The sequence below is a fragment of the Lathyrus oleraceus genome, chromosome 3 (assembly GCF_024323335.1).
Source record: "Lathyrus oleraceus cultivar Zhongwan6 chromosome 3, CAAS_Psat_ZW6_1.0, whole genome shotgun sequence".
Taxonomy (NCBI): domain Eukaryota; kingdom Viridiplantae; phylum Streptophyta; class Magnoliopsida; order Fabales; family Fabaceae; genus Lathyrus; species Lathyrus oleraceus.
This window is the reverse complement of record NC_066581.1, coordinates 244,325,217-244,352,867: the sequence shown is the minus strand read 5'-3', so window position 1 is coordinate 244,352,867 and position 27,651 is coordinate 244,325,217.

Sequence of the window (27,651 nt, the reverse complement as noted above, 5' to 3'; positions counted from 1 at the left end):
CCTAGATGTAGAGTCGAGTGCCTTATTGCTGATCAAACATTGTCCGTAACTGGATGACCATAAAGACAGTTGATGGGTACTCCACGAAGCATGCTAAGGGACATGAGTGACCTAGATGGAACTTACCCATCCTGCGTAACAGGGTAAATGTCTATGGGCCCAATATTGAACTGGACAAGGATGACACGGTTTACGCCTTGTGTTCAATATAGACATAAGGGCAAAAGGGTAATTATACACATAAGTATTATCACAAAAGGATTTGTCAGATCACATGACATTTTTGTGTCTTAGGTAGTAGTGATGTGTTGCTAGATACCGCTCACTGTTTATTATGTTAAATACGTGATATAATATAATTGCGAATGCCGCGAAAACCTACAGGGTCATACACAAAAGGACGGATTGATGAGAGATAAAGTAACTAAGGAACACCGTAAGGTACGGTGCATTTAAGTGAATTGTAGAACATCGTAAGGTACGGTGTACTTAAGTAGAATACGAAATATGGTAAGGTACCACGCGCTTAAGTGATTTTGGCATATTATAAGATATGGGCCACATACACTTAAGTGGACTTTTTAGCTTGCAGCCCACACAAGTGGTTCTATAAATAGAACCCTTGTGCAGAAGCATTTATGCAGTTGGAATTTTGTTTCTCTCTCTCACTCATTCAAAGCCTTCATTTGTAGCAGCTAGCACTGAGATTGAAGGAATCCGTTCGTGTGGACTGAGTAGAGGCGTTGTCATCGTTTAATGTTCGTGATCGCTCCGTAGATCTGCATCAAAGGTTACAATCGCCACAAGAGTTAATGATTCCATCACTGATCATGCCTATTCTTAAGGATCACTAAAGGAGAAATTTTAAATTCCGTTGCGTTTTGGATCGCTCTTCTCCTTCAGTAGTCTCTAGTGGGTTTAGCCTACTTTTTTGTGTGTATATAATTGTATATATGTGATGTATGTATATTTGTATGATGTAATCTGTTTGTTGTGCTTGGTGATCTCTGAGTGGTGAGATAAGTTCTAACCCGAACTTGAGTGCAATTAAGATAGGAGGATGGTATAGTCACGTTCGACTTGTGTGGATTAGTCCTTAATAAGTTGGCTTGAGATCCATCTGCTCAGTGAAGACCCTTTTGGATTTGGAAATGTCACACAAGTATTTATGGTTAGGCATTACTATCTCTAATTTGGGTCCGAGAAGCTGAGGACTGTAGAACATTTACCCCCTCTTGGCCTATTTAGGATGTAGTGCAGAGACTGTTCAAGTGTAGACTTGATAACAGTTGTTACACGATACTACACTCAGACGAGTTTCTCTTGAGAATATTATGGGTCAATGAGTCAGTCATCTTAACCTGTAATATCCGATAGATGGAATTAAGACTCTGGGAACTTTTTAGAACATGATCTACAGGTTTTATCCTTAGTTCACTCCTTTGGGATGGTTCTTACCCAGACTTCATGCTCGTGACTTACAACAAACCCTTGATTCTTGGTTGATCCAATTGTAATACCCCAAAAATTTCCCCCCTCATTCATGGATTCATTTTTAGGTCATTTAACATTTCATATTGCATTTCATCATGTCAATCGGAATTAGATCCAAGAAGCTTGAATATCATCCAAGACACTTTGTGGGTCCTATCTGGGTGATCAGTCAACACAAGGAAATGGCTTGAGATACTTCCAACATGTTCAAATGGGGTCTATTCATCAGTCAAAACGTTAATCTTGAAGGAGCAAAAGTTTGTTCATGAACTGTCATGCTCGCTAGGCGAAGCCCACGCGTTTTGAAAAAAATAAAATAAAAATAAAAATAAATAAATAAATAAATAAATAAATAAAATATAACAGAAAAATCTTGGACTTGGACCTCTCTCTTTTGAGCCCACAAAGTCACAAAAATTAGGTTATAAATTCTAGACTTCCATCTCCCAAAAAACCCTGGGAAAAAGATAGTGAGAGAAGAGCTAACAGAGTTCAGAGCAACCTCCAGAGACTGAAAGGAACTCATCTGCAAAAAGCCAATTCCATCTCATATAAACCCTCAGATTGCTTTGCAAACCCAACCGGGCAATTCAATTTCATTCGATCTCTCCAATCAGGTTTTCCCTATTTCCACTATTTTATACTTTCAACCTGAAATTTTTGATACCCTTTTGATGCATGTGTTTGACAAGAGGTTTAGGCCTCCTACACTTGGTTTCTTTTTGTGAGCTCTTTTTGTGAATTTTAATGGCATGATTCATGTGGTTACATTTTGATTTGGGGCAACTCTTGATTGCGCCCCATCTTGTCACTCTAACCTGTTTGTTGAGTTTTTTTGTGAGGGCTCACATGACTCCTGAAAGGATAGCTTGCTTGGCATTCCACTTTATTTGTGGGATACCATTTGGAGGTTTATTTCGATTACCTGTGCTGACTTGCTTTCTTTGATGGTGCCAGCTTGAGAGATCTCCGGGTTTTTGTCTCTTTAGTTGCTGTTACTTCGGATCTTTATCCGTGTGGTACTTTTACATCTTTCCCGTATTTTACCGCTTTCTTAGCTGGAAGACCTCGATAGGAGGCAATGTTTTCTTTTGTTTATTTACTTTTGTGCCCAAAGACCTCCACGAAGAGGCAATTGACGGATAAAAGGGATTAGTAGCCAATCCCCCGTTATTCAGTGTGTCGTTCTTTATGCTCACACTACGTGTCGATGCTCCAGAACAAAAACCTAAGATCTTTTGTCCGGTCGTCAGTGGAAAGGGTTCCACCTTTCTGAATCCCCACTTTTTGTCATGAGCTCACCCTGGCCAGGGTTAAGAGCTATGAGGTCTTATCCTCATTACCCTTTTGATCTGCTCACCCTGACGGTCAATGTCAGTGGTTAAGAGCCCGTTTGATTACCTATTCCATGGCTTGTTTGTCGAGGTTGATATGACCCCTCTTGACTAAAGCCCTACCCACGTATGTTTAAGCCCCCTTGTTGGCATTTTACTTTATGCATGTTTGTTTTGTATGGTGTGATCGTCTCCCCATAGGATTGCTAGGCTTCGTATAGTCTCCCGTTTGCATGTCAATTAAGGTAGCACTGTTCCTTCGTCTAGGACTTCCTTTTTGCATGAGCATTCCTAAAACACAACAAACTCATTGATTTTTCTTCTCCTAAGAACACGTTTACTCCTTCTACTACAGGCGAGTAAGTCTCCAAAGGTCAAGCATCTGGTAGATTGCGTAGTAACATCGTTCATCCAAACCCTTAACCCGTAGGTAGCCGAACTACGGCTTGCTCTGATTCTCATTCCAGATGAGATACGTAGGCATAAGACGCGATGTCTTAGCGAGCACACTCCTCCTTAACCCCATAGGTAGCCGAGCTACGAAGACTCTTATTCTCATATTCAGATGAGATACGTATGCAGTGGATGCAACATCCGTGCGAGTCATTTTCTTTTGACCCCCCTTTTAGTAAATAGTACATTAGATATACACATACCCTTTAGACAAGAACAACAAGCATGGATCCCGTAGAGTACTACGGATGCGTAGGGGTGCTAATACCTTCCCTTCGCATAATCGGCTCCCGAACCCAAGATTTGGTTGCGAGACCTTGTCTTTTCCTTTCCTTTTTTCCAGGTTTACTTCGAGCGTTTCCTTTCCCTCCTTTGGGATAAATAACGCACGGTGGCGACTCTTCTGTCATTTCTTTCTCGCCGGTTGTTTTTTCGCATCTCCTTTTTTCAGGTTGCGACACCAATCAAGTCTTATCAATATCAATGGAACTTGGGTGTTGATAAGGTGTAAACCATAATCCACCAAAATGGATGATTGATCTTGACAATGACTTGATTCATCCCTTGACCTTTGATTGTTTGCCTTGTGTGTGATCCCTTATTTGTGATTGTTGCATTCATGCGCATCATAACATTCATCACACGAAAATTTCAAGGAACTGAGATATTATTTGCAAATATTTTCAGAACATGAATTGTGGACGAAGGAACACTAAGAAGTACAGTTTCAGATGTCCCGACTTGAAAGAGTTAAGGAAGATAGCACCCTTTGTATTAGATGCCTTGGACTTCAAACAACGACATGGGAAGCTATTGTCTATCTTGTCTGCTGATGTGGTTGAAGGACTTTTGAGTGTACTAGTGTAGTTCTATGATCCTCTCTACCGCTGTTTCACTTTCCCGGATTTTCAGCTTGTTCCTACATTGGAGGAATATTCTCATCTCTTGGGGATACCTATTTCTAGTAGAGTACCTTTTAATGGATTGGAAGAGATTCCCATATCTCATCTTATTGCTGAAGCTCTTCACTTGAAGAAGTATGAGATAGAGGCTCATTGGGTGAAGAAAGGAGGATTGTTTGGGTTGCCATCTGATTTCCTCATCAAGGAAGCTACTGCTTTTGCTCAAGCCGGTAGTGTGGATGATTTTGAAGCTATTTTTATGTTGCTTATTTATGGTCTAGCTTTGTTCCCTAACATCGACGGTTTTGTTGATGTTAACGCTATTAGACTTTTCTTAATTGGGAATTTTGTGCCTACTTTGTTGGGTGATATGTATTTCTCTTTGCATCTAAGGAATTCTAAGGGTGGTGGAACCATTGTCTGTTGCATTCCTCTTCTGTACAAGTGGTTTATTTCGCACTTGCCTCAAACGCCTGCTTTTGTGGAGAACAAACAATGTCTACAGTGGTCTCAAAGACTTATGTCTCTCACTAATGATGATATAGTTTGGTATGCTCCTTCTTTGGGCAGTTTGGACATTATTGATAGTTGTGGTGAATTCTCTTATGTACCTCTCATTGGTACACAAGGACGAATTGACTACAACCCTGCTTTGGCTCGTCGTCAACTTGGGTTCCCCTTGAGAGACAAACCTAGTAACACTTTGTTAGAAGGTCTTTTCTATCAAGAGGGTAAAGATCCCCAACATTTGAAGAAGAAGATTGTGCATGCTTGGCATAATGTGCATAGGAAGGAAGATCCGAGCTTGGTCCATGCAATTGTGTAGCTTTGGAAGCTTACACTCTTTGGGTGAAGAAGAGAGCTTTGGAGTTGAAGATGCCTTATCCTTGTGAAAGACCTATGTCTATGGTTGTGGTTGAGCCATTAACTCTCCCTAACCAAGATATAGAGGAGTTTGAAGACTCACTTACCAAGATGAAGCAAGAGAAGGATATGTGGGAAGAGCATTTCCGTGCTTTGAGAAAAAAACATGAAGAGTTGTAGTTGGAGTCTAAGGACAAAGATTCACTTATTGAGCTACTTGAAGACCGAGTGACAAAGAGACAGAGAGAGCCAGAGGTTTCATCTTCTAGCATGCCTTAGCCTTCCGTTGCTTGGAAGAAGATTATTGATCAGCTTGTCCTCGAGAAGACTCAGATGAAGGCTTCTTTTGAGACTGAGATTCGACACATTCGAAGGAAGTACGCGTCTTCAGTCAGATCTTCTGACATGGTTGTTAGGGATTCTTAGGATGACTAGTCTCCCTTTCTCTTGTATTTTTAATTGGTTTCTGAAATTGTATTCATTGTAATCCTTCCAATTATATAAATAAAAATAGATTTTTGGTCATATCAAAATGTTACAGTTATTGTAATATATATATATATATATATATATATATATATATATATATGTATATATATATATATATATATATATATATATATATATATATATATATATATATATATATATATATATATATATATATATATATGCAAACTATATAGTAAGTTCCTTGAAAATAAAAAATAAACAAACAAGCATTGCATTTCATGCTTCATTTGCATAAGCAGGTTTCTCTTTCGCCAGATGTCTCATTGGTGTTCTTCTGTGCTTCAGATAAGCTGACTCATCGGTACAAAACTCACGTCAATCATCTGAGAATCATGGAACATCTCGAGCAAGAGAACAGAGAACTGAAGGACGAGATCGCCCGACTAACTGCCATGATGGAGTCAATGTTGGCTGCTTAGAGTCAATCTTCTCCAACGTCTGCAACTCCTCCTCAGAGGGCGATTACTTTAGAGGTGGCTACCTTTGCCATGCCTACTACCTCTCACTTTGCGCCTGCCATGTCTGCCGGATTCCCGTGGGGAATGCCATCCAACTTTATGCCTGAAGGCTTCGCGCCTACCTTTGCTTCCATGCCGACATCTAGCCCGGTCATGTCTGTGCCACCTTCCATTGTGAACACCTTGCCTCGTGTAGAGGATACCATTTATCACTCCGAGCTGTCTGAGGGTCCGGATGTTTACGAGAAAATGGACGAAATGAAGGATCAGTTTCTTGAGTTGCGCAAGGAATTCAAGACACTAAGGAGTAAGGATTTGTTTGGGAAAATTGCTGCTGAGTTATGTTTAGTGCCAAATGTGAAGATCCCAATGAAGTTCAAAGTGCCTGACTTGGAAAAGTATAAAGGGAACACATGTCCACTCAGTCATCTAGTGATGTATGCCCGCAAGATGTCTACCCAAACTGACAATGATCAACTGTTAATTCACTACCTCCAAGACAGTTTGATCGGTGCTACGCTCCGTTGGTATATGGGGTTGGACAGTGTAAGCATTCGCACTTTCAACGACTTGGGAGAGGCTTTTGTCAAGCAATATAAGTACAATGTGGATATGGCGCCTGATAGAGACCAGCTGAGGTTTATGTCTCAGAAGGATAAAGAGACATTCAAGGAGTACGCACAAAGATGGAGGGAATTGGCTACTCAGATCACTCCTCCTTTGGAGGAAAAAGAGATGACAAAGGTCTTTATGAAAACCCTGAGTTCATTTTACTATGAACGTATGATTTCTAGTGCCCCTAGTGACTTTACCGAAATGTTAAACATGGGGATGAGGCTTGAGGAAGGTGTCCGAGAAGGACGTTTGTCAAAAGATGAAGCATCGTCAAGTAAGAGGTATGGCAATAACTTTGGGAAGAAGAAGGAGAGCGAAGCTAATGTAGTAATCAGTGGAAGGCAAAGAAGGCCTCAGATCAGGAAGGGTCAACCACCCCGTCAAAACCATCATCAAGTATCTTTAGTTATTCCAGTATTTTCTAATAATCAATCAGTACGAATTCAATAACAACAACGTCAACAACAACAACCGCAACAACGAGCAAACACCTACAACAACAATAATACCAACAATCATCATCAACAAAACTTCGAGAGGAAGAAGGTCTCTTTTGACCCAATTCCTATGTCATATGCAGAACTGTATCCATCCTTGGTTCTCAAGAACCTAATCCAACCAAGAAACCCGTCGCAAATTCTAGAACCACTTCCGTGGTGGTATAAACCTGAACTCCATTGTTGTTTTCATCAAGGGGCACCCGGACATGATATAGAAATTTTCTATCCACTTAAGTATGAGGTTTAGAAGATGACGAAGAGTGGAATGGTGTCCTTTGAGGACCATGCGCTGAACGTGAAAGCAAATCCGTTACTCGCCCATGGAAATTCTTCTATTAATATGGTGGTGATTGTCCTGGCGAGTTTAAGGTTTTTGATGCTCGTTTTATCTGAAGATCCTTAGTGCATATGCATAAGGACATTTGCTTGGTGAGTGATTGTGAGCATGACCATGATGGTTGTGCTGTTTGCAGTATTAATTCAAGGGGTTGTGAAGTTGTGAAAAGGGACATCCAACGACTGATGGATGAAGGCATGATTCAGATTGTTCAATCTCGTCATGTAGATGATGATGTAAATGTCATAGTGCCCATTTTCAAGCAGCCAGAGAGATTGGTAGTTCAATACGACAGCAACAATAGTAACAACGTCAGCAAAAGATCAGTATCGCCGTTGGTTATACGGTTAGCGGGTCCAGTCCCGTATTCATCTGATAAAGTTGTTTTGTATCAGTATAATGCTACAATGATGAAGGATGGTCAAGAGGTCCCGTTGCCGACGACCAGTTCTGTGGTGAGCATTGATGATGTTACCAAGGTGACTCGAAGTGGTCGTGTGTGTTGGGCCGGTGTTCCCAAAGGATAAAGAAGAATCTGTTGTTAGTAAGAAGGTAGAAGTGCCTGTTGTAGATCCGATTAGTGCTTCAAAGGGTAAGTATGGTGAATCCAGCGATTTGAAGGTTAATGATGATGATGAGGTGCTTCGATTGATCAAAAGGAGTGAGTTTAATATGGTGGAGAAGCTGCTCCAAACCCCCTCAAAGATCTCAGTGTTGTCTCTACTCATGAACTCAGAAGCACACAGAGAAGCGCTGCAGAAAGTTCTCGAGCAAGCTTTTGTGGAACATGATGTTACAATGGATCAGTTTGATCATATTGTGGCTAATATCACTTCCTTCAACAATCTCAGCTTTTATGATGAAGAACTCCCTAAGGAGGGCAGAAATCATAACTTGGCTTTGCATATCTCTATGAACTACAAAGACGATGCTTTGTCGAATGTGCTTGTTGACACTGGGTCTTCGCTGAACGTGCTTCCGAAGTCAACATTGTCAAAGCTATCATATCAAGGAGCGCTTATGAGGTATAATAGTGTAATCATCAAAGCTTTTGACGGTTCACGCAAAACAGTGATAGGTGAAGTGGACCTTCCAGTTAAGATAGGTCTGAGTGACTTCCAGATTACTTTTCAAGTAATGGATATCCACCCAACCTACAGTTGCTTGTTGGGAAGGCCATGGATCCATGAGGCGGGAGTTGTTACCTCCGCATTGCATCAGAAGCTCAAATTTGTGAAAAATGGAAAGCTTGTAATCGCTGGTAGGGAGAAGGTGTTGTTGGTTAGCCACCTGTCATCTTTATCTTATGTTGAAGCTAAGGATGAGGTAAGAACTCTGTTCCAAGCCTTATCTATTGCTTCTGAAAAGAGAGTTGGGGCACCAATGTCCTTATTGAAGGATGCAAAGAAGATTGTAGAAGAAGGCAATGTTGATCAGTGGGGGCGCATGGTAGAGGTCTCCGACAACAAAGGCAGAACCGGTATGGGTTTTCAGCAAGGTTCATCAACTGCAAGGTCTGAAGATATGCAACTTAGCTTCCATAGCTGAGGGTTCATTCATGGCAATGAACAACACTTAGCTGTTGTGCTAGCGGGTGATGAAGAGGAAGACTACACCAATTTTGTGACGCATGGAAAGGCTTGCAACAATTGGACTGTTGTTGATGTTCCTATTATTTTGCATCGATCTAAGTAATTTCTTTTATATGTTTTCAAAATCCTTCTCCTATGCCTAAGGGAGAAACAAACATTGTTTGGACATTTTCAAATTGATTATTAATAAAATTAATTCTATTCATCCATATCTATGATGTTTGTTTTTACTTTTTGCTTTATTCTGAAAATGGTAATCACAAAAAACATAAATAAACAATATAATTGTCCATCTGCATAATATTTGGTCACAAATTCACTTCTCTAAAATCAAAATATCAAATCATTATGCAGGCTGGTTCCTAACCCCATTGAATACAATGATCCTTCTCCTTCTCCAAATTTTGAATTCCCCATGTTTGAGGCCGAGGAGGAAAGTGAGGAAGAAGTAAGTGATGAATTATCTCGTCTTCTTGAGCATGATGAAAAAGCCATTCAGTTGTTTGAAGAGCAGATTGAGTTAGTCAACTTGGGTTCTGAGGATGATGTGAAGGAAGTCAAGATTGGGTCTCGACTGTGTCCAGATGCGAAGAATGGATTGATTGATCTTCTTCGAGAGTATTCAGATGTGTTTGCTTGGTTCTATCAAGACATGCCTGGGTTGGATTATGAGATTGTGGAGCATAGATTATCGTTGAAGTCAGAATGCCCGCCAGTCAAGCAGAAATTGAGAAAAACGCATCCTAATATGGCAGTGAAGATCAAAGAAGAAGTGCAGAAGCAGATTGACGCCGACTTCCTTGTGACTGCCGAGTATCCGCAATGGGTGGCCAATATTATGCTTGTTCCAAAGAAAGATGGAAAAGTCCGCATGTGTGTCGACTATAGAGATTTGAATAAAGCCAGACCGAAAGATGATTTCCCTCTGCCACACATTGATATGTTGGAAGATAACACTGCTAAATTCAAAGTCTTTTCGTTTATGGATGGATTTTCCGGATATAATCAGATCAAGATGGCACCCAAAGATATGGAGAAGACCACATTCATTACACATTGGGAAACATTCTGTTATAGAGTGATGCCTTTCGGTTTAAAAAATCCTGGTGCAACTTACTAAAGAGCAATGACTATTCTTTTTCATGATATGATGCATAAAGAGATTGAAGTTTATGTCGATGACATGATTGCTAAATCAATTGATGAAGAGGAACATGTTGAGCATTTGTTGAAGCTATTCCAGCGTTTGAGGAAGTACAAACTCCGCTTGAATCCCAATAAGTGTACTTTTAGTGTTCGTTCCGGTAAGTTGTTGGGCTTTATTGTCAGCGAGAAGGGTATTGAAGTTGATCCTACCAAGGTCAAAGAAATACAAGAGATGCCTGCGTCCAAAAATGAGAAGCAAGTCAGAGGGTTTCTCGGCTGCTTGAATTATATCTCAAGATTCATTTCACACATGACTACCATATGCGCGCCAATATTCAAGCTTCTTCGGAAAAATCAGTCTTGTGATTGGACCGAAGACTGCCAGAAAGCTTCTGATAGTATCAAGGAATATTTGCTTGAACCTCCGATTTTGTCTCCATCTGTTGAAGGAAGACCATTGATCATTTATTTGACTGTGCTCGAAGACAGTATGGGTTGTGTTCTAGGTCAGCAAGATGAGACTGGAAAGAAAGAATTTGCAATTTACTACCTCAGTAAGAAGTTCACCGACTGTAAGACTCGGTATTCTATGCTTGAGAAGACTTGTTGCGCATTGGCTTGGGCTGCTAAGCGTTTGCGTCAATATATGTTAAATCATACCACTTGGTTGATATCCAAAATGGATCCAATCAAGTATATATTTGAGAAGCTTGCTTTAACTAGGAGAATTTCCCATTGGCAGATGTTATTATCAGAGTATGATATCGAATACCGATCTTAGAAAGCGATCAAAGGTAGTATCTTGGCTGACTATTTGGCTCACCAAACAATTGAAGATTACCAGTCAGTACATTATGATTTTCCTGATGAAGAGATCTTGTACTTAAAAATGAAAGATTGTGATAAACCATTGCTTGAAGAAGGGCCAAAACTTGGTTCCCATTGGGACATGGTATTTGATGAAGCTGTTAATCAATATGGTAATGGCATTGGGGCAATAATTATTACTCCTCAAGGCACACATTTTCCATTTACAGTTAGATTGACTTTCAAGTGTACAAACAATATGGCAGAGTATGAAGCTTGCATTATGGGGCTCGAAGAGGCCATTGATCTCATGATCAAGTATTTGGACGTCTATGGAGACTCGGCTTTGATTGTAAATCAGATCAAAGGTGAACGGGAGACAAATCAACCCGGTTTGATACCATATAGAGATTATGCGAGGAGGATTTCAACTTTATTTAAAAAAGTTGAGTTTCATCATATCACTCGAGATGAAAACCGGATGGCAGATGCTTTTGCAACATTGGCGTCAATGATTGTAGTGAAGTATTAGAATTAAGTTCCCAACTTATCTGTGATGCGTCTTGATAGACCACCTCATGTGTTTGCTATTGAAGAAATCAAAGACGAGAAGCTATGGTATTACGACATCAAATGTTTCCTCCAGAGTCAGATTTACCCATCCGGGGCATCTTTGAAAGATAAAAAGACTTTGAGAAGATTAGCCGACAATTTCTACTTGAATGGTGATTTTCTGTACAAGAGAAACTTCGACGTGGTTCTGCTCAGATGCGTGGATAGACACAAAGAAAACTTGTTAATGACTGAAGTGCATGAAGGTTCCTTTGGTACTCATTCCAATGGACACGCGATGGCGAAAAAGATATTGCGAGCAGGTTACTATTGGCTGACAATGGAATCTGACTGTTGCAAGTTTGTGAAGAAATGCCACAAATGTCAAATATATGCTGATAAGATTCATGTTCCTCCGACACTATTGAATGTTATCTCTTCCCCATGGCCCTTCTCCATGTGGGAAATTGATATGATTGGCATGATTAAGCCTAAATCTTCGAATGGACATCGTTTCATTTTGGTGGCAATTGACTACTTCACAAAGTGGGTTGAAGCGGCATCATATGCGAACGTAACCAAGCAAGTGGTTATGGGGTTTATCAAGAATCAGATCATATGCTGTTATGGTGTGCCAAGTAAGATCATTACTGACAATGGATCAAACTTGAATAATAATTTGGGTGGAAGCTCTTTGCAAAGACTTCAAGATTGCACATCATAATTCTTCTCCCTACATACCCAAGATGAATGGGGTTGTTGAAGCTGCGAATAAGAACATCAAGAAGATTATTCAGAAGATGGTTGTCACATATAAATATTGGCATGAGATGCTCCCATTTGCTTTGCACGGGTATCAAACATCCATCCTCACTTCAACAGGGGAAACCCCCTTCTCTCTTGTGTATGGTATGGAAGCAGTACTCCCCGTAGAGGTTGAGATCCCTTCATTGCGTGTGCTCATGGAAGCCAAGTTGATTGAGGCTGAACGGTGTCAGACTAGGTTTGATCAGTTGAATTTAATTGAAGAGAAGAGATTAACTGCCATGTGTCATGGTCAGTTATATCAGCAAAGAATGAAGAAAGCTTTTGATAAAAAGGTCAAACCTCGTGTGTTCAGATAAGGTGACCTTGTGCTCAAGAAGATTTTATCTTTCAAACTAGATTCTAGAGGCAAATAGACTCCTAATTATGAAGGCGCATATGTTGTTAAGAGAGCCTTTTTAGGCGGTGCTTTGATTCTTACAACTATGGATGGTGAAGAGTTCACTCATCCTGTGAACACAGATGTAGTCAAGAAATACTTCGCCTAAAAAAGGAAAGAACAACTCACTAAGTTGAAAACCCGAAAGGGCGGCTTAGGCAAAAATGAGCGTCTCGGTGGATTGAAAACCCGAAAGGGCGATCCAGGCAAAAGTTAGAGACATAAAACAGAAAGAAATTTCCCGATAAGTTGAGTACCCCACCTTGGGGAAACTTATGCAAAAATTAGGGATTATGGCAAGTAACTGCATTCTGCTGATCATCAATTTGGAGAAACTTTGAGCACAAGGGTTGACATCAATTCATCATCCCCGGTAGCGGCCAAAAGCACATCGGATATCAAGAGTTGGTAGAAGGATTAGTGGTCATTTGTATTCAATGTAACCCTTTTCCATGTAAATTACCATTTTCAACCTTGTAAAAATCTATGGAGTCTTGTCATTTACAGACTACCATTCCATTAAATAAAGTTGAGCTTTTATCCAATTATTTTCACTCTTATTTACTTCAGCCAATAGTTTTAAATTTTATTATGATCATTTTGAAATTTAAATTTTTAATCAAAATCATTTTTAATATATAAAAGAAAGAATTTTTCAAAGCAGATTTAAAAGAAATATCAATAGCATTTCAAAAGCGGCAAGTCTTCAGTGTGAAGCATTAAGGGTTCCCCAAGCAGTTAACCCTTCAGGTTTCCTATCTAAGTTGGCTGATTCAATACCCTGCAGAGCTTGTGTATTCATCAGCAGTTTTGGTCCTTAGTGGAGTATTTTGATTCCCCAGTAGACTGCGTTGGTGTCTCCATTAGTCGCCATTCGACTCACTCCCAATCAGAGTTTCCTCCTGGTTTCTGAGCAGCTATCTTGTGTTTATCCTCTGTATGGTTGTCTCCCATTTAACATGGTGTTGACCTAAAATTCCCCGCAGACTCGATAATATTTTCTTTCCTCAGCAGATCTCCTTTTTCCCTTTTGTGGATTGACCGAGGATTGTACCGATAAATCGAATTTTGTGACACCTTTGTATCCTTTATGATCGTTTTGTCAGCATAATCATCATCATCATCATCATATATATATATATATATATATATATATATATATATATATATATATATATATATATATATATATATATATATATACATTCATATAATTTCATATTTGCATATTCATATTTGTTGAATCATTGTTTGAGATTCTTATACTCTGTTATGGTGGTACTTTGTCCCCATACAAGTTCAGTGTCTGTCCTCTCTCAATTATAGAAGGTCGGCCACTTAAGCAGAAAGACTTTAACCTTTCTCCTTTTCCCACTGAGTTATTTTCTCGTGGATGATCATTGTTTCATTTTTTCCTCCCCAGTCGATTATCTGGATGGAACCACTCCCCTTGAGATATATCCTCATTGGGATTGAGTCTCGATTGACCGTTTCTTTCTAGCTCTTACCTAGATAGATGCTTTGATTCTCCTAAGAGTTTATTGCCCCGTAACTGGTAATATTCTTCTTAGTTTGCAATTTGTTACTTCTTGCCCAATACCCGACGAAAGTATCCCTGTTTCTCTCTTCAGTAGAGTCCCTAGTGGATTATTTTCCAAGAGTCTATCCTTGATATGTTCATCTTAACCGATGACAGATTTTCTCTTTCATGGTATTCTACCCAGTAAAAAGGTAGTTGTAATCCCTATTTTGTTCCTCAGAGAGTTAATCCTTGATATGTTTATCCTAACCAATGACGGGTTTCCTTCTCTTTGCGGTCTTCTACCTAGTAACCGGTAGTTGTAAATCCTACTTTTCCCCCTTTGCAGAGTTTATCCTTGATATGTTCATCCTAACCGATGACGGATATCCTCTCATGGTATTCTATCCAGTAACTGATAGATGTAATTCCTATTTTATCTCCTTCCCAGAGTCTATCCTTGATATGTCCATCTTAACCGGTGACGGATTTTCTCTTTGATGGTATTCTATCCGGCATTCGATAGATGTAATTCCTACTTTTTGTTCAGTTGGTATATCCTTGGTATCTTCATCCTTACCGATGACGGGTATCCTCATTGACATTCCTAGGCAAGTTAATCCTTGATATGTTCATTCTAACCGATGATGGATTTTCTTCCCTGTTGAGTTTATCCTTGATATGTTCATCCTAACCGATGATGAATACTCTCATCTTTGGTCTTCTGCCCAGTAACTGGTAGTTGTAAATCCTACTTTCTGCAGTTTTTCCCCAGCAAGGCTATTCTTACCCAGTAACCGGTAATGAATGCTCCCTCCTGGTGGTTCCTAGTGAGTCATCCTTGATATGTTCATCCTGATAGATGACGAATGTCTTCTCTGTCAGATCTTTATTATCTCCTTACCCGGTAGCAGGTAATAGATAATAGATTTCTGCTCCTCCTGTGTTGAAGTTTATTTCTTCCCCAGTTGAGTTGAGTGCGTATTTCCTTAGTGAAATCGCTTTTCCTGCATGATTCGAGTACTTCAGTGTTATCCTGATCTATTCGATTTCCCTGCAGATGTTTTGTTCCCCCGGATGAGTCCTTCCATTTTGTATGGAATTCCTCTAGTCCCCTAGCAGTTTTAAGCCGTAGCCTGGCCTACGCATAACCTCGTTGTTTCCCCCCAGAGTCTCTGTCTCCCTAGTGAGTTTTCCTCATGGAATGCATTACGCTCCTGCGGATCTTCGGTCTCTCTGAATTCTTTTCCTTTGTGGAAACATTTCCCCATGAAGATTTCTTTTACATTCATATCATATGCATCATGAGGTCTCTTAGGAACCAAAATTTGTTTCTATATGTTGTTATTTAAGCCCATTCTACTGAGTCGAGCCGAAGATTTTAACCTTCACCTCCTCATTTAGAATGTCCTTAAATAAGGGAAGATGTAAGACCCCTATTTTGATCCTAAGATCCCTCATGCAATCTCATAATAAGCACTAGCATTGGGATCATACCTTGGCATCCTCCTTACCCCTCTCTCTTTGGGTTTGTTTTGGGAGAGATCACCAAGCACCATGTGATTGTATCATACTTGTATATTATCATTTTTACTAACCAAAATACAAAAATATGTCTTTGCATTTGCCTAACTCTTTTGTAGGTAGGGCATGATCACATTGATTTATCAAGTCCATATCTAGGGTTTAAGACCCTCATGAAAAAGAGCATAATCAAATATTGATCCACAATGTCTCTAAGCATCATATATGAGTCCCAATGATCTCTACATGTGATATTGATCAAGCATTCTTCAAGAGTTTGGAAGTGATTTGCCTTGGAAACCCTAGTTTGACTGGGTATCTTGAGTGACTTCTCCAACAAGCTATATCACCAATTGATCAAATTTCTTAAGGAACACTTCAAAATTCATCATCTTATGCATATATGATCTACCATGAGCCAAGAAAGTCAAGAGAATTGAAGATTAGCAAGTTGGTAGATGGTGGTTGGCCAGATGAATTTATCTAATCAAAACTGGGTCTCCCTAGACCCTATCTCCTACAATTTTCACCATATGAAAATTATTCCAAGAGAAAAGTTACTCTAAATGACATTCCAAACAACTTTCATGTTTAGACCTAGAGCTAGTTTTTCTTGTAAAATCATTTTCTATGTTGAAACATTATAGGTCATTTTGTCTAAACCCTAATTTGAAAGTCAACTTTCTAAGGCCATAACTTGCTCACTTTTTATGAGATTAAATATTTCCAAGTTGCAGAATCAATTTAAGATGTCTACTTTAAATTTTATATTTTTAGTGAGATCTAAATCAACTTTTATGAGCATGTGATATGAGGATACATTATAGGTAATTTTTGACCTATACCATTGAACAAGTGATTTTCCTCAACTTCAAAAATGCATAATTCTATCATTATAAATCCAAATGACATGAAATTGGTGACCATTTTGAAGGTCTATCAAAGATCTACAACTTTTATAAAGATACTTTTCTCATTTGAAGCTCACATAAAAAGTTAAGCAAGGTGGAATATTGAGATATAAAGCTTGACACTTAGAAATTTTTTCAACAAGTTGAAATTTCCAAACTTCCACCTTCAAATTCACCATGATCCATACTCCAAATGAAAAAGTGTTCAACATCAAACTTGTTCCCCTTGATCCAAGATTTCCAAAGAACCAGGGTTCATGCATTTTGGATGAAGTTTGCTAGGGAGTGCACATGGCTTTAATAGAGTTGCACCATTGGAGGAAATCAAATGTCCAAAACTCTATTTCACATTGCCTTGCCAATCAAGCATCATTTGAACTTCGGAACAGTTGGATATGGATCATAATGGATTGCTTCATGGGTCTGTACACGCCAATGCAAGCTTGTGCATCACATTGCCAAATTTAGCAAAATTTTCAAGTGTGCAATTATCAATTCCCAAATGCTATAAATACATGGCCTCTGAGATAATTTGAAGCACACCTTGCGCGTCAGCTTTGCCCCCCTATTGAAACCCTCTCATTCTAAAGGAAAGCCTGATAATTTTCAATCTGAAAATTAAGTTTGAATCTCAAATGTTGGAGATTCAAGAACTCCAAGATCCAAAGCCTTGAACCATTGCTAACCACTCCCTGCAAGCTTCTCAAGTGTGATCAGACCGTGTGTGAAGCAAGCAACCTCAAGTTCTGCACAACATTGAAGGTAACTTTCAGAAAACTTCATCTCTTCGATTCTCATTCAATTCTCTTAGATCTTTGGTTGTTTGAAGTCCTACCAATGTAGGCAAGAAGATTGAGCTGCTTAGAGGTCAAATCGAAGCAACTCAGTTGACACACCTCAAAATTCAACTCCTCATATCTTTCTATATATGTGAAGTTAGTTAAAATTGAGGTCATATTCATGCTCTATGCCATTTTTTCTTTCAGAGCATGTCCTCCTTTTTTATTTTGGTGATGGTTGAGGGTGGACCAGTCCGGTGAGGTCCACCGGAGAAGAAGACCAGAGTTACAGCTCCGACGGTGCGTTGACACGTCTCCCAACCATAGGATCCTTTCAAAATGTTTTAATCTTGAGCGCTCATTGTGATTACCCTTGGTACATCGCGCTGACTCGTGTGTTTGGTGGAACGCGCATTTCAGACCACTTGATTTGCCACCTCAATTAATGAGGGAGATCAAGTGGTCCATGTTTTTTTGATTTTCTGTTTTTTATTTTTATTCCTTTGATTTTCATTAATTCATATATAATTTTAATATTGATCCAAAAAATATGAGAGTTTCACAAAAAAAATTCAAAAAAACTCTTATTCCATATTCTGAATTAAAAATATTTTTTAGATCATTATTAATATTCTTCAAGATTTAATTGATTTTGTGAATATTTTTAATTTTTTAAAAATACTTTTAAGTCTTTAAAAATTTTGAAATATTTTCTCCAAGCTCCTTTGACCTTGTTTGACCTATGATAAATCTCATAGCCATTTCTTTGGTGTTTTGATGAGGTTTTAGGAATTTTACGAACCACATTTAATTTAAATGCCTTATTTTAGTATTTTTAATTTGAATAAATGCCAAATAATTGTGTTGACCTATTGTGATGATTTGTGTAAGTTTGACTCATGTTGTTGGGCCTTGGTCAAGGTTGATTTGACTTTGTTAATTTAATATCATTGGATTTAGGGGATTGATGGAATGTACATTCCATCTCCCAAAATGAAAGAATGATATTAATTTGGTAAAAATCCTCCTTTGACCAATTTGAGTTTTGATCCATTCCCTTCCCTCTTCATCTTATTCCCCTTCTTTGTGCATTCATCTCATTTAACCTATGATATCTCTAAGTCCTAAGGCTAGTTGATTGCAAAATCAACATAAGTATGGATGAGATTAGGCTACCTCTTTTGCATATTCTTTTTCTGTGTAGTATGTTTCATGAGCATAGTCCATTATACTATGTCTCTAACATGCATTAACACCAAAATTCTATTGTCCGGCCTCAAATAATTGTGACTTCTACATAAGTCCAATTACGATTGCTTAACATAGCATAAATTTTTGACACAAAAAGGCATAACATTCTAATTAGTGAGATTGTAAGTCTCCCCTCTTTCATGGTATTGTGTGGAAACTTGACCTTTTTTCCTTCCTTTGGAAGATGTCTTGGCTTAAGGATCCATGCTTATGATAAGTGGGTTGAGTGTTCTCCAAAGAATGACTTAAAATGAAAAGCAAAAGCAAAACAATACTAACTTCTAACTCATTAACAACTAACATTTAATTTCAAGTCCTTTATTTTAATGCACTTTATTTTTTAAGTTCTATTCATTTGTCATTATTCATACCATTCTAATTGTTTATGTTAATGTCATTTTCCTTTTGTCCATTAGGACCATATTGTGTGATATATCTTGCTTGTGTATATTTTGTTTGTTTGTGTGGTCTTGGACCATTAATGTACATAATAAGAACAAAACCCTAAAAAACTTTTGTGTGGACTGTTGACTTGATCTTGGACAAATTGGACTTAGAATTTAGGCAACCTCCCTATGCTAAAGGACTTGGCCAATGCCAACTTTTGTGAAACCAAGTGATTGCAATTTGAAACTTCATCTGATACATCATTCAAGATCCCTTTGAGTTCATCTGCAACATGATCATTGTGAAGCTGTTATTTTGAACCTGTGACTTGTGGAATTCATATGCTACATGGGCTAATTTAAGGAAGATCATGGAGTGGCTAAAGCTTGGATGTGGTTATCTTTATTTGATGCCTTGCTCTTCAAAATTAATATATTATGCATTGTGTGTTGCTTGATTCTAAATGTCCTAGGGAATTTGGGTTTCTATATGGCATTCTTGCCTATTGGATTGCTACCCATCGGTCAAATCTTTTCAGCTCTTAACTTTTAATTTTGTGCATAGGATTAGTCTCTTCATCTCCTCCCCATTTCTTTAATTTTAAAATCTCTCCCTCCTTTCAAAAAACTTCTTTGTTTGAACTTGTTATTTTTCTAAATTTTGACCACTTTGCAAGATAGAAACTTTGGCCTTATGCCATTGCATTTTCAAACTTTTTTTCTTAATCAAACTTGTAAATAGACTTAACTATACTTGACCTAAACTTTCAAAAGCCAAAAAGAACTAACTCATTCAAACCATTTTAAGGCCTTTGTGCCTTTCAAACTTAATTTTGTTAAAAATAATGCATCCACTTTGAAATTTGTATCACAAACTACGAGATTTTGATCCCTCATTTTTATGTTGGTACGTAGGCACAAGTCCGAAGGTCTTGTCAAACACAAGAATATAATTAATGAATTCTTTTCTCATCCCCTCACTCTATTTGTTTGTAAACATCATTTTTGTACAAAATACATATGCACACAAAAAAGGGCTCCCTAGGAGTACCTAGGACACTTTGGGTGCTAACACCTTCCCTCTATGTAACCAACCCCCTTACCTGTAATCTCTGACATTTTATTAGTTTTGATTTGAAAACTTATTAGTTTTGGGTTTTGTTCGTACTTTTTCCCTTTTCCCTTGGAAACAATAAAAGCGCGGTGGCGACTCTTGTTATTTGATGTCTAGCTTATCCATAGCTTGATGATTATGAATTTACCACTACATACCTCTCAATCACTCTTTATCTCAACCTTTCTTGAGCGTTCTCCTTCGGTCAAACCAAGACCTGAGATTTCTATGAACAAATAAACTCTCAACAAAATCGTTCCATAAAAAAACACATAAGTCCCTCTGATTTTAACATACCAAACCAAACAAACCGTGCAACATCAAACATGCTCAAATCGAAAATCGATTACACAACGTCAAACAAAGCAAAATCAAACATCAAAATTTCACAATGGCACCCTCGCCCCCAAACAAACCGATACCCCCAGCATTCGTTCATTCATGCTCTTATCAGTTACAATCATATTGGAAGGAAACAGAGTAACAAAACAATATAAGTTTCAACAGTACAAGATAACAACCGGTCCCATGAAAAATGAACTTTAATTAATTATTTTGTTTTTTTCCTTGTGATATAGACAAAGGGTAACATAAAAACTATTTTTAATTTTTTTTAAATAAAATAAAATAAAAATAATCTAATTATAAATGTTGCAAAATATTTAAATAAATTCAAATGAAATGAATAAATTGTAAAACTAAATTAAAAATGTAAAAAAAAACGTAAAATAAATTATAAAACAAATTTAGAAAAAAAAATTATCATTATCATTTTTTTAAAAATTCATATCTTAATTTGTGAAACAAAAATTAATTTGTCAATACTTATTTAAAATAACAGCTTCACAATGATCATGTTGCAGATGAACTCAGAGGGATCTTGAATGATGTATCAGATGAAGTTTCAAATTACAAGCACTTGGTTTCTCAACAAATTGGCATTGGCCAAGTCCTTTAACATAGGAATGTTGCCTAAGTTCTAAGTCCATTTGTCAAAGATCAAGCCAACAGTCCACACACAAGTTTTTTAGGGTTTTTGTTGTTATTATGTATATTAATGGTCAAAGACCACACAAAGAAAAGTATACACACAAGGAATATCACACAATATGGTCTAAGTGGACAAAGTGAAAATTGCATTAACATAAATAATTAGAATGATATGAACAATGGCAAATGTATAAAAGCTAGAATTAAATGACATTAAAGTAAATGGCTTGAAATTAAAAGTTAGTAGTTAATAGGTTAGAAGTTAGTATTGTTTTGCTTTTGCTTTTCATTTTAAGATATTCTTTGGAGAACACTCGACCCACTTATCACAAGCATGGATCCTTGAACCAAGACATCTTCCAAAGGAAGGAAAAAGGCCAAGTTTCCACACAATACCATGAAAGAGGGGAGACTTACAATCTCACTAATTAGAATGCTATTCCTTTTATGTCACAAATTTAGCGATATGTTAAGCAATCGTAATTGGACTTACGTAGAAGTCACAACTATTTGAGTTCAGGCAATAGAATTTTGGTGTTAATGCATGTTAGAGACATAGTATAATGGACTATGCTCATGAAACATACTACACACAAAAAGAATATGCAAAAGGTGTGGCCTAATCTCATCCATACTTATGTTGATTTTACAATCAACTAGCCTTAGGACTTAGAGATATCATAGGCTAAATGAGATGAATGCATAAAGAAGGGGAATGAGATGAAGAGGGAAGGGAATGGATCAAAACTCAAATTGGTCAAAGGAGGATTTTTACCAAATTAATATCATTCATTCATTTTGGGAGATGGAATGTACATTCCATCAATCCCCTAAATCCAATGATATTAACTTGACAAAGTCAAATCAACTTTGACCAAGGCCCAACAACAAGAGTCAAACACAAATAAGCCATCACAATTGGTCAACAAAATTATTTGGCATTTATTCAAATTAAAAATACTAAAATAATATATTTAAATTGAATATGGTTTGTTAAATTCCTAAAACCTCATCAAAACACCAAATAAATGGCCATGAGATTTATCATAGGTCAAACAAGGTCAAAGGACCTTGGAGAAATTTTTTCAGAATATTTGAAAACTTAAAAGTATTTTTAAACAATTAAAAACAAATGAAAAATCAATTAAATCATGAAAAATATTAATAATGATCCAAAAAATAATTTTAATTCAGAATATGAAAGAGGAAATTATTTGAATTTTTTTGGTGAAACTCTCATATTTTTTGGATCAGTATTAAAATTAATATGAATTAATGAAAATAAAGCAATTAAAATGTAATTCAAATAATCAGAAAAAACATGGACCACTTGATCTCCCTCATTAATTGAGGTGGCAGATCAAGTGGCCACCAGCGCGCGTTCCATGGTAGACTTGAGTCAACGCGGCACATGCATGGTAATTAAAAACAACTCACGAGATTAAAATAATTTAAAAGAGATCAATGGCTCTGAACCGTACCAACACATCATCGGCGTCCAAAGGCCAGTCATCTTCTCCGGTGACCCTTGCCGGACTGGTTCATTCATCACCATCAAAAAAATGAAAAAGGAGGACATGATCTGAAAGAAAAAATGGCGTAGAGCACGAATCTGACCTCAATTTTAACTAACTCCTCACATATAGAAAGATATGAGGAGTTGAATTTTGAGGTATGTCAACTGAGTTGCTTCGAGTTGACCTCTAAGCAACTCAATCTTCTTGCCTACATTGGTAGGACTTCAGACAACCAAAGAATAAAGAGAATTAAGCAAGATTGAGAGAGAATCGAAGAGATGAAATTTTCTGGAAAATACCTTCAATGCAGGTATGGATTCAACTGTTCTTGCCTTGGCTCGTGCTTGATCTCACTCAGAATGCTTGCAGAAGTAGAATGAAATGCACAAAAGGTCTTGGATCCCTGGAGTTTTGAATCTCAAAACAGTGAGATTCAAACTCAATTTCAAGATGAAATTCTCAGGATTATCCTCTCAAATGGAAGGGTTAGGGGTTTAGGATCAAAACTGGCGTGAATGTGTGTTGAATTCTGATCATATGGAGCTCTATTTATAGCTGGATCAAGTGATAATTGCACCTTCCAAATGACTTTCCAAAATTGGCAATGGATGATGCATGGGTGCATGGGCGTGTACAGGCCCATGAGATCATTGCTTTAGGTCCATAAATGAGTGTGAGAGAGTCTGAAATCAACTTGGATTGCAAGGCAAGTGTGTATGAAGATTTGAAGTTTGATCTTTGCCAAATGATGATACCATATTCAAGCCATGCACAGCCCTAGAAAATCTTGTCCAAATGGATGATTTTAGACTTTTTGGAAAGGTTAGATCAAGAGGAACAACTTTCATGTTCAACACTTTTCCATTTTAAGCTCGTATCATGATGAAATTTGAGGTGGAAGTTTGGAAATTTCAACATGTTGAAATTTTTTCTAAGTGTCAAGCCATATATCTCAATATTCCACCTTGCTTAACTTTTTATTTGAGATTCAAATGAGAAAAGTGTCTTCACTAAAGTTGTAGCTATTTCAAAGACCTTCAAAATAGTCACAAATTTAATGTTATTTGGATTTGAAATGATAGAGTTATGCATTTTTGAAGTTTGGAAAAATCACTTGTTCAATGGTATAGGTCAAAAGTGACCTATAATGTAGCCTCATATCACATGCTCATAAAAGTTGAATTAGCTCTCACTACAAACATAAAAGATGAAGTAGACATATTAAATTTGATTTTATAACTTGTAAATATTTCATTGCATAAAAATTGAGCAAGTTATGGCCTTGGGAAGTTGACTTTCAAATTAGGGTTTAGACAAAATGGCCTACAATGTTTCAACATAGAAAATGATTTTACAAGCAAAACTAGCTCTAGGTCTCAACACGAAAGTTGTTTGGAATGTCATGTATAGTAAGTTTTCTCTTGGAATCATTTTCGTATGGTGAAAAATGTAGGAGATAGGGTCTAGGGAGGCCCAGTTTTACTAAGATGAATTCATCTGGCCAACCACCACCAACCAACTTGCTAATCTTCATTTCTCTTGACTTTATAGGCTCATGTTAGATAATATGTGAATAAGATGATGAATTTTGAAGTGTCCCTTAAGAAATTTGATCAATTAGTGAGATAGCTTGTTGGAGAAGTTACTCAAGATACCCAGTCAAACTAGGGTTTCCAAGGCAAATCACCCTCAAACTCTTGAAGAATGCTTGATCAAAATAACATGTAGAGATCATTAGGACTTATATATGATGCTTGTGACCATTCTTGGATCAATCCATGGTTATGTTCTTTGTTCATGAGGGTCTCAAACCCTAGATGTGAACTTGATAGATCAATGGGATCATGCCCTACCTACAAAAGAGTTAGGCAAATACAAAGACATATTTTTGGTATTTTGGTTAGTGAAAATGATAAAATACAAGTATGATACAATCATATAGTGCTTTGTGATCTCTTCCAAAACAAACCCAATGAAAAGGGGTAAGGAGGATGCCAATGTATGATCCCAATGCTAATACTTATGATGAAATTGCATGAGGGATCTTAGGGTCAAAATTGGGGTCTTACAGACCGTATATCGCAACATAACCATGAATCAATCTTAGTAGGGGGCTTAGTGACCATGATCGCAAATTCCATTGGACTGAGACAACTACTTATCAGACTTAATCCTCTAGGTGGAATACGACCAATGAAAATCCAATTCTGTTTCAACACTGGTATCATTAGAAACCTGGGCCTGGATGTGTTTGAATTTCTGATTAACCGCCAAGTAGTACACCTGTTTACCCTGCCAGACCATAGGACGAGTGTACATGATAGGAACAACAGACTCTTTGATTTGGATGGACCACCAAATGTACCACCCTCTCCTCCAGAGACACCCCAAATCTATGACCATTATGATACCTATCTCTCTATGCTGAATCATGCGCCCCTATTGTACCTGTTGCATCTCCTACCGATCATGCTGCTGATATCGACGTTGTCCAGACCGACATCGCCAATCTGAGAGGCGAACTGAGCACTTTACGCGTGGACTTCCACGACTTTATGGATGTAGTGACAGAGAACCTGGATCACATTTACCAGCACTTCTACTTGTTTGCTCCTCTTGCCAGCAGTCGTCGTAATGGCTAATTTATATGAATATTACCGATTTACTAACATTGATTTTAGATTTTATTTTCATGTTTGGAATTTTATTGTTGTTTTTACATATTGGGAATTTTTAATTATTTCATTTTTATCTAGCAGACGAATTATATTATTCTTTCCTATCTTCCTCATTCTTTTCTTTTTCAATTTTATGTTTTAATTTCATTCTACCATATCCTATTTAATCCGTAATTCTCACTTCTATGTATCTTGTTTTCCTTTCACCTAATATTACAATTACTATTAAATGTTGGTCAATAAAATTCATCTGCAAAAGCTGTGGTCAAAGAAAAAAATGCAGGATCAAAAAGGGAATACATGGGAACACACAACACTACATGTGGTGCCTGCCACACACAAACTGTGACGCCCATTTGCACATTGTGGCGCCCGCCACACCCTCATAGGGGCGTCCGCCACACGCACAAAGTGGCGCCAACCACTCCTTCAAGTCCTAAAGCGCTGTTGTGTTATTGTGCCATCAATTCTTTAATTTCCTTGTCCCATGCATGCTAGACATTATAATAAAGCTTCTCCAACCACTTTCAAATTCTTTGACCGAGGCATTGAACCTCATTCAATGAAATTTATTTCATTAATTAATTTCCAACCACCAACACCCCTATATAAACCTCCAATATAACCTCACAAAATTACACCTCTCATAAATGTAATTCTCCTTCTTCTTGCTATATTCTTACTATATTACACGAGTAGTGTGAACTTAAGTCATGGCACAAATGAGAGAATACGAAGTATTGTTCAGAAATGGCGAACCAGGTGAATTGCAGGAAGAAATTTACATGGCTCTAAGCGTAAGAGAAATCGAATCAACAAGGTACGTTGATGAACCCTGCTTAATAGCCTTAGGAATTCTCGATAGTGTTAATCATATGCTAAATACTTTAAGTTTAAATTATTTCCTATCTTTTAAAGACCCGGTATATGCCCAATTAACACTAGAATTCCTTAGTTCACTTATTTTTAGTCCAGCACCCAACACAAAATGTTCTAGTGGGACTGTTCAGTTTCGCTTATTCAATATAAAGTATGCTTTTACCTTTGCCCAACTAGCGGACCTGCTACAATTCCCCCATGGGAATGACGTAGTAAGTGAGGTCCCAGATACTGAAGGTTGGCAGCACGCCTTTCAACCATTTTGGAGGGCAATAACAGGTACGGTAACCTACAGTTTTGAGGGAAACAAAGCCACTTTAATTCACAATCCGACTATCTGTTATTTCTGCCAAATATTGACATGTACCATTTTTTGCCGATCCAACTCTAACAAGGTGAAGGAGAAAGAATTCTTCTATCTGTTCGCCACTTTTGTGCCACAAAAGGTAAATACAGTCTCTTTCATGTTCTCTCACATGTAGGCCATAGTTAACGCGAGAAGAGGACCAATTTTTTTGTGGAGGTTTATTAACCTCCATAGCCCGAGTCCCAGGACTCGAAGATAAATTCTCCGACCTAAGACCGCTCCTGCCTCGTGCCATTGACATTGACATGACAAGGAGCATAAAACTAGTAAAACGGAGGCCAAACGGTAAATTTCACCTAATGGTTGCCAATAATGTCTTTCAAGATTTCATCCTCCCAAACCCAATTCGCACAGATGTGCGTAACCCAGAAAATTATTGTTATATTCATGATCCGGTGCCTAACCAAGTCCCCACGCACATTCCTGAGAATGTAGCTGCTGGCGGGGATATTGACGAGGATTATATTCAGGAGCAAGCTACTCCCACTATTGACACACACCCACACACCACACACATATCTTCTGAAAATGTTGCAGGTGCATCATCCAACCAAAGATCCAGAAGAAGAAATGTGGCACATGCCACTCTTGATGACATCTATGCTGAATTGTTGCGGCGTAGCGAATTAGACGCTCAACGCGACCAAAAAATCCAGAACATGGAAGCGCAACAAACTGAAATGATGCAAATCCTTCGCCAGATGCAGCATGACCAACATGATTACGCTTTCAGGACTGAACCTAACATGTCTGGTTTAATCGATGAAATGGCAGCATTAACAGTGCGTGTGGAAGATCTACAAGAATATGCCTCTTATATGGGTATGCCACCTCACGAAACTGGGAATGGTGGACGTGCACGAACACGTGGCAGAAGGCGCCAGTAGCAGGCTACCAGGTTCTACCTTTCTTTCCTATCTTATGTCGTTGCATTGGGGACAATGCTCGGTTTAAGTATGGGGGAG